Here is a 12,223-nt window from a genome sequence, read left to right on the forward strand (position 1 = left end):
TGCTTGAAGACTTCCAGTGAGGGGGAGCTCACCACCTCCTTAGGCAGCCTATTCCACTGCTGAACTACTCTGACTGTGAAAAACTTTTTCCTGATATCTAGCCTATATCGTTGTACTTGAAGTTTAAACCCATTACTGCGTGTCCTCTCCTCTGCAGCCAGCAGAAACAGCATCCTGCCCTCCTCCAAGTGACAACCTTTCAAATACTTAAAGAGGGCTACCGTGTCCCCTCTCAACCTCCTTTTCTCCAGGCTGAACATTCCCAAGTCCCTCAACCTATCTTCATAGGGCTTGGTCCCTTGGCCCCAGATCATCTTCGTCGCTCTCCTCTGTACCCTTTCAATTTTATCGACATCCCTCTTGAAGTGAGGCCTCCAGAACTGCACACAGTACTCCAGGTGTGGTCTGACCAGTGCCATATACAATGGGACTATGGCATCTTGTGATTTTCATGTGATGCCTCTGCTGATACAGCTCAAAATGGCATTTGCCTTTTTTACCGCTGCATCACACTGCCTGCTCATGTTTAGTTTACAATCCACAAATACCCCAAGGTCTCGTTCACACACAGTGCTACCTAGAAGCGTATCCCCCATCCAGTAGGCATGCTTTTCATTTTTCTGACCCAGATGCAGAACTTTACACTTATCTTTATTAAATTGCATCTTGTTCTCATTTGCCCATTTTTCCATTGTGTTCAGATCTCGTTGAATTCTGTCTCTGTCTTCCGGAGTATTTGCCAGTCCTCCCAATTTGGTGTCATCTGCAAACTTGATGAGTAGTCCCTCCACCCCCTCATCTAGATCATTAATAAATATGTTAAAAAGTACCGGTCCGAGCACCGAGCCCTGAGGTACCCTGCTACTCACCTCTCTCCAGTCTGATGAAACACCATTGACAACAACTCTTTGAGTGCGGTTCTCTAACCAATTCCCTATCCACCTAACTATCTGAAAATCCAGATTGCAGTCCTTCAACTTATCCATCAGAACATCATGGGGAACCTTGTCAAAAGCTAAAATCCAAGTAAATGACATCAACCAAATTTCCCCGATCCAGCAAACCTGTTACTTGGTTCCAAAAAGGAAACCAGGTTGGTCTGGCAGGACCTGTTGGAGACAAATCCATGCTGACTTCCTTGGATCACCAAATTGTCCTCCAGATGTTTGCAGATCACTCCCTTTAATATCTGCTCCATTATCTTCCCCACAACAGAGGTCAGACTCACTGGTCTGTAGTTTCCCGGGTCATCCTTCCTCCCTTTTTTGAAGATCGAAATAACATTTGCTCTCTTCCAGTCCTCTGGGACATCTCCAGTCCTTAAAGAGGTTCCGAAGATGATGGACAAGGGCTGTGCAATTTCTCTGGAAAGTTCTTTGAGTACTCTCGGGTGCATTTCATCCGGACCAGGGGATTTGAACTCATCCAGTGCAGCTAAATGCCTCTCGACAACCTCTCTATCCATGTTAACCTGCCACTCAGACACTATCCTTTGGCTACGGCCATCTCTAGATGTGCCTAAACACTTTGACCTGTGGGGAAAAACAGATGTAAAATAGGCACTAAGCCTTTGTGCTTTCTCTGCATCTTCCGTTAGAGTTTGTCCATCCGCACCCAACATTGGGCCTATTGCCTCCTTTACTTTACGTTTGCTCCTCACATAACTGAAAAATCTTTTCTTGTTACAATGGGCTTCCCTTCCTTTCTTTATTCCATTGTCAATCCTATGGAAACCAGATCGCTTTGAACTCACGTCTTCCCCCCCCCCATTGAAACAGGAAAGTCTTCTGCACGTGGTTAGGGTAGTTCAGAAGGGGGGGGGAGCCAAGCCTCTTGCTTTCTTTTCTTGAAGGGGGAGAGGAGCCAAGCAGGAAGCCTCTTTCTTTTCTTGGAGGGGGGGGGGAAGAGAAGATCAAAAAAGGCAAAGGAGGGAGAAAAAATCCAGGACCGACAGAAGTTGAGAGAAGTTAGGGGCTTCTCCTTTAAGGCAAGCTTGTCACATGACCAGGTGTGGCCTATCAAAGGTTCTCTACCACGGAGCTTTCTTTCCCAAAAAATATTGAGCATTAAAAGCACTCTAAGATATCGCACAATAAAGGTAGGGTCACTCCGGATCAATCCTTCTTGCTGCAGAAGGAAAATTTAAATCGGCCAAAATCCAAACGGAAATCACATTCTATGTAGAGGGCAGGGACTGAATCGACCTGGGGTTGGAATAAAAGCTCCATGCAGTTTACAGCTAGGGCTGAGGGTAGAAAGAGACTATTGATTCAGAAGGCCATCAGTGCCACTGAAATCTAAGTGGCACAACCCAAAAGAGAATGCAGAAGAGTCTGAATATGTAAAGGCTGAATGGAATGGTACCCAAAACCCAAGAGCTCTTTTGTCACACTTCTCTGTCCCCAACAAGACACAAACTGCTTGTGTAAAAGGAAAGAGCCTAGCAAGAAAAGCAAAGTGGAGTGGAATTGATCCCTCTACCACAGTGTTTAGCCTAGAAAGGAGATGACTGAGAGGTATTTAAAAGGGTGCCATATGGAGGATGGAGCAGAATTGTTCTCTCTTGCCCTGGATGGACAGACCAGAACGAATGGGATGAAATTAACTCAAAAGAAATTCCATCTAAACATCCGGAAGAATTTCCTGACAGTTAGAGCGGTTTCCCAGTGGAACAGGATTCCTCGGGAGATGGTGGGTTCTCCATCTTTGGAAATTTTTAAACAGAGGCTAGATAGCCATCTGACGCTGATTCTGTGCATAGTGCAGGGAGTTGGACTAGATGACCCATGAGGTCCCTTCCAACTCTATTATTCTATGATTCTGAGATTCTATGTGTTTAAAGGAAAGCAAAGGAGAGAGGCTCTCTTTTCCTAAGCCACCCAAAAATAATTTTTTCGGGCAGGAGTGTTCAGAGCAAAGTAATCCACCAACATAAGCAGAAAAACCCATGGTGTTTAAGGTGAGACTGGAAGCAACCTCATAGAATCATCGAGTTGAAAGAGACCTCCTGAATCATCTAGTCCAACCCCCTGCAGTATGCAGGACACTCACAACCCTATCGCTCATCCACGCTAACCCGCCACCCCCCTGAACCTTCACACTTGAACCCTGAACCTTTAAACACTTGAAGATGGCTATCAGATCCCCTCTCAGTCGTCTCCTCTCCAGTCTAAACCGACCAAGTTCCCCCATCCTTTCTTCATATGTCTTGGTCCCCAAATGCCTCACCATCTTTGTTGCCTTCCTCTGAACACGCTCCAGCTTGTCTACATCCCAAAAACACAATACTCTAAGTGAGGCCAAACCAGAACAGAGTAAAGTGGTACCATCACTTCCCGTGATCTGGAGACAATACTCCGTTTGATACACCCCAAAATCCCATTTGCCTTTTTCGCCGCTGAGTCACACTGTTGACTCATGTTCAATGTGTGGTCTACTAAGACTCCTAGATCCTTATCGCACATAGCACTGCCAAGATAAGTCTCCCCCATCCTATACTGATGTAGATGGTTTTTCCTACCTAAATGCAGAGCTTTACATGTGTCCCTACTGAATTTCATTTTATTCAGTTTAGACCAGTTCTCAAGCCTATCATAGAATCATAGAGTTGGAAGGGGCCATACAGGCCATCTAGTCCAACCCCCTGCTCAACGCAGGATCAACCCTAACCATCCTAAAGCATCCAAGAAAAGTGTGTATCCAACCTTTGCTTGAAGACTGCCAGTGAGAGGGAGCTCACCACCTCCTTAGGCAGCCTATTCCACTGCTGAACTACTCTGACTGAATTTTTTTTCCTGATATCTAGCCTATATTGTTGTAGTTTAAACCCATTACTGCGCGTCCTCTGCAGCCAATGGAAACAACATCCTGCCCTCCTCCAAATGACAACCTTTCAAATAAAGAGGGCTATCATGTCCCCTCTCAACCTCCTTTTCTCCAGGCTGAACATTCCCAAGTCCCTCAACCTATCTTCATAGGGTCCCTTGGCCCCAGATCATCCTCCTTGCTCTCCTCTGTACACTTTTAATTTTATCCATGTCCTTCTTGAAGTGAGGCCTCCAGAACATTGTGTATTCTGATCCTGTCTTCTGTTGTGTTTGCTACCCCTCCCAGGTTAGTATCATCTGCACATTTAATAAGTATCCCCTCTAAACCCTCATCCAAATCATTTATAAATATGTTGAACAACACAGGTCCCAGGACAGATCCCTGCGGCACTCCACTTGTCACTCTTCTCCAAGAGGATGCTGAACCACTTACAAGTACCCTTTGGGTACAATCTGTTAACCAGTTACCGATCCACCTGACAGAATTAGAATCCATACCTCATTTTACTAGCTTGTCAATAAGAATATCATGTGGAACCTTATCAAAAGCTTTACTGAAATCCAGATAAACTATGTCTACAGCAGTCCCCTGATCCAGCAAGGTAGTTACTTTCTTGAAAAAAGAGATAAGGTTGGTCTGACATGACTTGTTCTTGCGAAACCCGTGCTGAGTCTTAGAAATCACAGCTGTCTGTTTCAGCTGTTCAAGGACCAAGTGTTTGATGATTTGTTCCAAAAGTCTGCCAGTTACAGATGTGAAGCTGACGGGTCGATAGTTACTCCCAATATTCTGCCATGATAATTGTGATTGTTCCATTTCTTGCTCTACCTGGTCAGCCTGTGATGTATTCCAATTCCTAAGCTGCATGGTACCCGAAGGACAAACATGCTTTTGGTTCCCATAGCTTAGCTCATCCTCCCCAGCCTCTCTGTCTCCGAAGCCTTGGTAGTGTTAGATTGCACCAAATGTTTAGGCTCCTTTGAAATGCAGGCCATCACCTTCCCAAAGGAGGGGGGAATGAAGGAGGCTCAAAGCAGATTACAATTACTTTCCCATTCCTCTCCCCACAACATACACCCTGTGAAGTGGGTGAGGCTGAGAGAGCCCTGATATCACTGCTCGGTCAGAACAGTTTTATCAGTTCCATGGCGAGCCAAAGATCAGCCAGCTGGCTGCTTGTGGGGGAATCGAACCTGGCTTGCCAGATTAGAAGTCCGCTCTCCTAGCCACTACACCAAACTGGCTCTCACCAAACTGAGGTGTGCTTGGGTTTAGCAGAGGAGTCTTTCCCTAGATTCACCATTCCTGTCTATGCCTTTTAATAATGTCTATGTCTCTGAATAAAGAAACTTGCTTTTAAAGAAGTTTTCCTGTTCAGTACATCGAGCACTCTTACAGGAACATGGGGAGAGGCCAATGGTAACAGTGTGGTATTAATATGAAAAACCAGATGTGACATCACATCTCTCTAGGTAAAACCATAGAGCTTCCAATGATTACGAGAGAAGGATAACAGTATTTCTGGGACAACAACATTTCAAAAATTCAACTCTATGATTCTATGATTCTATTCTATGATTTATTTGAGGGTTCTTTTTGTTGTTTTGTTGTTGTTGTAGTTTGCAAAAGGCAAAGTACAACTCCAAACTGTTATTCCCCAGGCCGAATGTGGTAAATGAGAGGGCATTATACTAAACACTCTCAAAGCCTCAGCAGTGGGGGAGGAGGGGGAAAGAAAAATTAGGCATTTTGCTACTAAATTAACATTAACAAGAGTAAACAGTTATGTTTTCTCTTCTTCCCTTTTCTCTTTTTTACAATGATCAAGTAACAGGTTTGTGGTATTTAAGGTTTGAATTTCCAAGTCAAGAGGAGGAAGGTGTGTGTCAACCTTGGATCAGCAGGGGGGAAGGATAAAGGGGGGGGGGCAGGGGATCCTCTTCCTCTAGACAGACACTTTTGTTCCTAAAACATCAGAGATCAGCCTCCATGTGATATAAACTGTTGGAATTCAAGGGTTACACCTTTATTCAAGCAGACCTTTGGGTACAAGTCACAGAGCTGGCAAGGAGCCTGAAAAGCAACCTGTCCAAAGAGTGGCTATGAGCAACCAAAGAGAGATCTACCCTGCCATCTCTGAACCACCTCCTGAAAGATGCCATCTCCAGAGCAGTTGCATCAAATGAGGCCAGAGAGCCCAAAGCACTCCATTGTTCCCAATCTAAGTGCTCTAACTGCCCTGGGAACAAAGGGTTGAGGACTCACTGAATGTGTCTTGCAGGAATCCTTATGAAACTGAAACACAGATCTGAGCTTTCCTTGACAAGTGACTGCCATTTGGGGGAAAAAACCAGAACTTGCCACCTTCACAGCTGTTTTTGTCTGGGGGGAGAACAGCTGCAACTTCACACTGTGGGCTTCCCAATGCCTTCTTCAAAAGGTTGAGCCCCCCAACTGCTCCCCATAATGTGCAGGTTGCATATACTATACTTTTCAGGTTTGATAGACTGGGAAAGAACATACCAAAGATCTAGGGGAGAAATAGCTTTGTGGCAGGCAGCCAGCACTGCAGTGAGGGGGGGGGAGCATGGGGAGTGTGGTGGTTATAAAGACTATGATCAATAGAATGGCTTTTTGGCAAAACAGAAACATAGAATCATAGAGTTGGAAGGGACTTCCAGGTTCATCTAGTCCAACTCCCTGCACAATGCAGGAACTCTCAACTACCTGACCACTCACTCACAATGGCAAGAGATTAGCCATTCAAGGTTATAGAGTCTTGGAAGTGGAACTTTGCAACAGTGCATGGAGCACCACCTCTGAACAATGGTTGCCTAGAACAGTGGTCCACAACCTTTTCATCACCAGGGAATGGTCAACACTTGACAATTTTACTGAGGCCCTGGGGGGGGTAGTCTTTTGCCAAGGGACGCTGCCACGGCCTGAGCCCCTGCTCTGCTTGCTTTCCCGCTGGTGTCCCTGACTTCCTGCTGCCCGCTGGGGAGCGCTGCCAGCAGCAGCTGCGCAGTGTCATGCCGAGGAGGAGCCCCAGCCATGGCTTCCGCCAGAGAGCACCAAAGGTGACTCAGCAGCAGAGTGGCAGGGCAGACCCCGAGGCAGCGGCCAGGGAGGAGGACGAGGAGGAGCCACGGCCCAGGACCGACTGATTCACGGACCAGTCTTGGTCAGCTGGCCTAGAAAACCCTCTAGGGTCATCATAAGTCAGCTATGACTTGAAAGCACTTTTTTCATGACCCACCATGACGCCTTGTGGGTCTTCACCTCATGTTTTGTATTTCATGATGTAACCTACTGGCTACAAGTGATGTTGGAAGTTCCTGGTTCAAATCTCAACTCTTCCGCAAATTCAGTAGCTGGTATTAAGGTAAAGTTCATGCTCTCAGCCCAGTACAGTACGGGCCTCTCATGCATGGCTGCTGTAACACTTACAATAGTCCTGATCAGGACGGCCCAAGCTAGCCCAATCGCATCAGATCTCAGACACGAAGCATGGTTTGCTCTTGTCAGTACTGGGATGGGAAGAAGGAGAAGAAGAAGGAGAAGAAGAAGAAGAAGAAGAGTTGGTTCTTATATGCCGCTTTTCCCTACCCAAAGGAGGCTCAAAACAGCTTACAGTCGCCTTCCCATTCCTCTCCCCACAACAGAGAGCCCTGATATCGCTGCTCAGTCAGAACAGTTTTATCAGTGCCGTGGCGAGCCCAAACTGGCTCTCCATCAAGGAAGCCATCAAGGAATTCCAGGGAGGCCATGGCAAACCACTTGGGCCCTGACTGGACTTTCCATTACCCCCAAGAGCTATATAAAATGCTAATTATTATTGTCCATAGGAATTCTGAATGATAATTCAGCCACAGATTATCCTCTAGAGCAGTGGTCCCCAACCCGCGGGCCGCGAAGGCCTTGGCGCCGGGCTGCGGCTCCCTCTCCCTGCCCCCGCAGTAAAAAACTTCCCAGGCCACAAGCTTGCGGCCCGGGAAGCTTCTTACTGCGGGAGGGGGGGAGAGGGAATCAGGGCCGCGCCCGAGCATTGCGATTTCGCACAATGTGCCGCGCATTTGCGCCATGCGCGGGCGGGCCGCGCATGCGCCATGCATGGCATGCACGCGTGGGCAGTTTCCCTGCCGGTCCCCAGCCTCAAAAAGGTTGGGGACCACTGCTCTAGAGGTAACTTCGGCCAAAAGAATGCCCCCAGACCAAAAAGCGAAGCCTCCTCAAGCAGCTCTAGGATTAGTCATGGACTGTGAGTCCTCTTCACACAAATAGTATTACACGTCACAAAAAAAGAGCACTCAGAACTTACCTTGGCAATGTGTGTGTGTGTGTGGGGGGGGGGGACAGAAGCCAGCCAAAGTGGTTTAAGTTTGTCATGCCAGCACACCTTCAGGATCTCTGATCTGCCATTTAGTGTAATGTTCACCATTTGCTTGCACTCCCAATTAATGAATGTGACTGAGGTGATAATTGTACAGATTTATCCGGTGCTGTGAGGAATCAAGGCATTTATTACTAATGAATCCGGGAACCTGTCAATAAGCTAATCTTGTCCTATGCATACAGAACACAGAGTGACAGCCGTGAAATGAAGTGCCAGGCGGGGAGGGGGGAACAGCCCAACACAAAAACAAGTTATTTGCAGCCCTGATTAAAGTGCTCAGTGCTGATGGTTGCAGGACAATCTGGAAAGCACAGGGACGGGGACATAGTTCTTTTCAAGAGGTAGAAAGAAGGGGGCTTGGGCCCTTGGTCACCCTGCAAACAATGGCTCCCAGTATCCTGCACTGGAAAATGCAGAGAAGCACCTTTTGGAAGAAAGCTTTGGGATTCCAAAAGCAGCAGGCTGAGCAAATTAAGGAGAAAATTAGTATTCATACTAAGAAAAACATCATCATTGGGAAAAACTGGGAAGCCATCACAAAACGTTCCCACCCTGCCAAGTGTGTCCAGGCAGAGCAGGCCCAGTGAAGTGAGAAATACATTATGGGACAACTGCTAGTCTGATACCTTAGAAAGCTCACTTGGTTGGGAGCAGGGCTCTTCTGACAAGTGCCTCTAAAGGACCCAATCACCATGCCCAAAGCTTCAGGTCAGCCTTCCAGTCCCATCGCTTTGCCCAGTGTGCTTCACCCCGGGATTAGCTGCATCTCTGTTGGCAAAGGATTGAGCTCTTTTGAAGTGGATCACACAGGTGAGACAATGCTCCCCTGCATCTGCCTTGCATGGGCCATTCAGCTCCTCCCCACACTGATAATGAGACTCCTGCCAATATCCATCTGCATTTTCTTATTTTCCTTTTCTTTCCCCACCCCTTCTTCCACATTTATTGTGTCACATCTATCAGAACATAAACCATTCTGTAAAGTTATCAACATGTCTTGTGTGCCCTGGAAGAATTAAGGCATATATAGCACCTGTAAATAGATTTTTAAAATACATTTCTGAATGCCGGAAACCTAAAGCAAATAACAATAAGCATATATTCTCAGGGGGGAAAAACCTGATCCATTGTTTCTGTCTGTGATAAGACCAGTGGGAATAATGAGCAGAGCCTTCTCAGTGGTTGCGTCCCCTTGGAGATCATTTCCCAAAAGAAGGCAGCTGGGCAAATTCTACCCTCGCTTTCTGTAAATTATTTAGTATACTAGGGGCAAAGCCCGTTGTATCCAAGAATACAACGGGCGATAGAGCTTGGCAGTGGGAAGAGGAAGGGGAGGAGTTGTCCAGTCTGTAAGGGCATGGGGTTAAATGTGTGTGTTGTGTGGGAGGTTGTGGTGGCATGGTGGCAAATGAGGGTATGGTTGGGGAGATATGGGTGTCAAGGACCTGTGGTGTGGAATGTGCGTTGAGTGTGGGAGAGGACTGACCTTTGGGAATTTTGGCATAGTGGTTACAGATGAGCTTTCCAGAGCCCAGAATAAACTTACCTGTAACTGATGTTCATTGAGTGGCTTCTGTGCAGGCACACATGGGACTGCGATGTCGCAGGCCTACCACGGAGAGGAGCTAGTGAGCTATTTATCAGTCTTTAAGACTCCCAGGAGTGCTACCCCTCCCTTTTTGGAGGAGGAGAAAGATTTTCCAACACAAATATCACATGACCTGGGAGGGGTTAGCACTCCTCCCTCAGTTCTCCTGAATTGCCGCCGTGAGTCAATTTAATAAGTGCCCACTGCGGGGTAGGAGGGTGGGATGTGTGCCTCCACAGAAGCCACACGATGAACATCAGTTACAGGTAAGTGCAACCCTGTTTTCATCTTCGTGACTTCAGTGCAGTCCCACATGGGAGAATAGCAAGATCACTCACCAAGGAGGAGGGATTGGGCACTATCAGCGGAAGAGCGTTTGTAGCACTGCTCTACCCACGGCTGCATCTGATCCAGTATCGACATCCATCGAATAGTGCTTGATGAAGGTAGAAGGTACAGACCATGTGGCGGCTCTGCAGACGTCCAGCAGTGGAAGACCAGCCGAGAAAGCTACAGATGCGGCCTGTGCCCATGTGGAATGTGCTGTAATGCGTAATGAGCATTCCCTCTTAGCGTTTTCATAGAATCATAGAGTTGGAAGGGGCCATACAGGCCATCTAGTCCAACCCCCTGCTCAATGCAGGATCAGCCCTAAGCATCCTAAAGCATCCAAGAAAAGTGTGTATCCAACCTTTGCTTGAAGACTGCCAGTGAGCGGGAGCTCACCACCTCCTTAGGCAGCCTATTCCACTGCTGAACTACTCTGACTGTGAAAATTTTTTTCCTGATATCTAGCCTATATCGTTGTACTTGAAGTTTAAATCCATTACTGCGTGTCCTCTCCTCTGCAGCCAACAGAAACAGCATCCTGCCCTCCTCCAAGTGACAACCTTTCAAATACTTAAAGAAGGCTATCATCTCCCCTCTCAGCCTCCTTTTCTCCAGGCTGAACATTCCCAAGTCCCTCAACCTATCTTCATAGGGCTTGGTCCCTTGGCCCCAGATCATCTTCGTCGCTCTCCTCTGTACCCTTTCAATTTTATCTACGTCCTTCTTGAAGTGAGGCCTCCAGAATTGCACACAGTACTCCAGGTGTGGTCTGACCAGTGCCGTATACAATGGGACTATGACATCTTGTGATTTTGATGTGATGCCTCTGTTGATACAGCCCAAAATGGCATTTGCCTTTTTTACCGCTGCATCACACTGCCTGCTCATGTTTAGTTTACAATCCACAAGTACCCCAAGGTATCGTTCAGTGTTACCTAGAAGCGTGTCCCTCATCCAGTAGGCATGCTTTTCATTTTTCTGACCCAGATGCAGAACTTTACATTTATCTTTATTAAATTGCATCTTGTTCTCATTTGCCCATTTTTCCATTGAGTTCACATCTCGTTGAACTCTGTCTCAATCTTCCGGAGTATTTGCCAGTCCTCCCAATTTGGTGTCATCTGCAAACTTGATGAGTAGTCCCTCCACCCCCTTATCTAGATCATTAATAAATATGTTAAAAAGTACCGGGCCGAGCACCGAGCCCTGAGGTACCCCGCTACTCACCTCTCTCCAGTCTGATGAAACACCATTGACAACTCTTTGAGTGCGGTTCTCTAACCAATTCCCTATCCACCTAACTATCTGAAAATCCAGATTGCAGTCCTTCAACTTATCCATCAGAACATCATGGGGAACCTTATCCTCTTTCCTCACATAAAGTGCTACTCCTCCACCTCTTTGATCTATTCTGTTTTTTCCAAACAGTTCATATCCATCCACCATTACATTCTAGTCATGAGAATCATTCCACCAAGTTTCTGTGATGCCTACTAGATCATACCTTTCCATCAGCATGAGAAGTTCCAGCTCTTCCTTTTTATTGCCCATGCTTTGGGCGTTAGTATAAAGACATCTGAATCCTTTTACTTTTGGTTCACTATGAGCTGGCCTTGCCGGTTGGGCTGCCTCCGATCGTTTTCCTTCCATACACTCCCTATGTTAATTGTCTCCTTCCCCTCGTGGCTTTAGTTTAAAGCTCTCCGGATGAATCTCCCCAGGTTCCTGCCAAACATATTCTTCCCCAGTTTCGATAAGTGCACTCCATCAGGTGCTAGTAGGCCTTCCTCAAGAAAGCCTGTCCCATGGTCCTAGAAACCAAATCTCTCCTGCCGGCACCAACTACGCAGCCAGTGATTCACCTCCATTATCTTCCTCTCCCGACGCATTCCTCTTCCCTTGACAGGCAAGATTGAAGAGAATGCCACTTGTGCCCCCATTTGCTTGAGCTTCCTTCCCAGATCTTGATAGTTTTCATAAGCTATCTTTATTGCCGAAACTATCCATCTAGATATAGTTTGCGATGTGGGTTGCCTGCCCTTATTGGGTCCCTTGAAACAAATAAACAGACTTCTATCAAC

General features: G+C 46.8%; 1 protein-coding gene across 28 annotated transcripts in view; it reads right to left on the minus strand.

Moving 5' to 3' along the window:
* The window catches only part of MSI2 (musashi RNA binding protein 2), an 833,820-nt gene that overhangs the window by 414,650 nt on the left and 406,947 nt on the right, over positions 1-12,223 (minus strand). The window lies entirely within an intron of this gene.

This window comes from Paroedura picta, chromosome 15, assembly GCF_049243985.1.
Source record: "Paroedura picta isolate Pp20150507F chromosome 15, Ppicta_v3.0, whole genome shotgun sequence".
Classification (NCBI taxonomy): Eukaryota; Metazoa; Chordata; class Lepidosauria; order Squamata; family Gekkonidae; genus Paroedura; species Paroedura picta.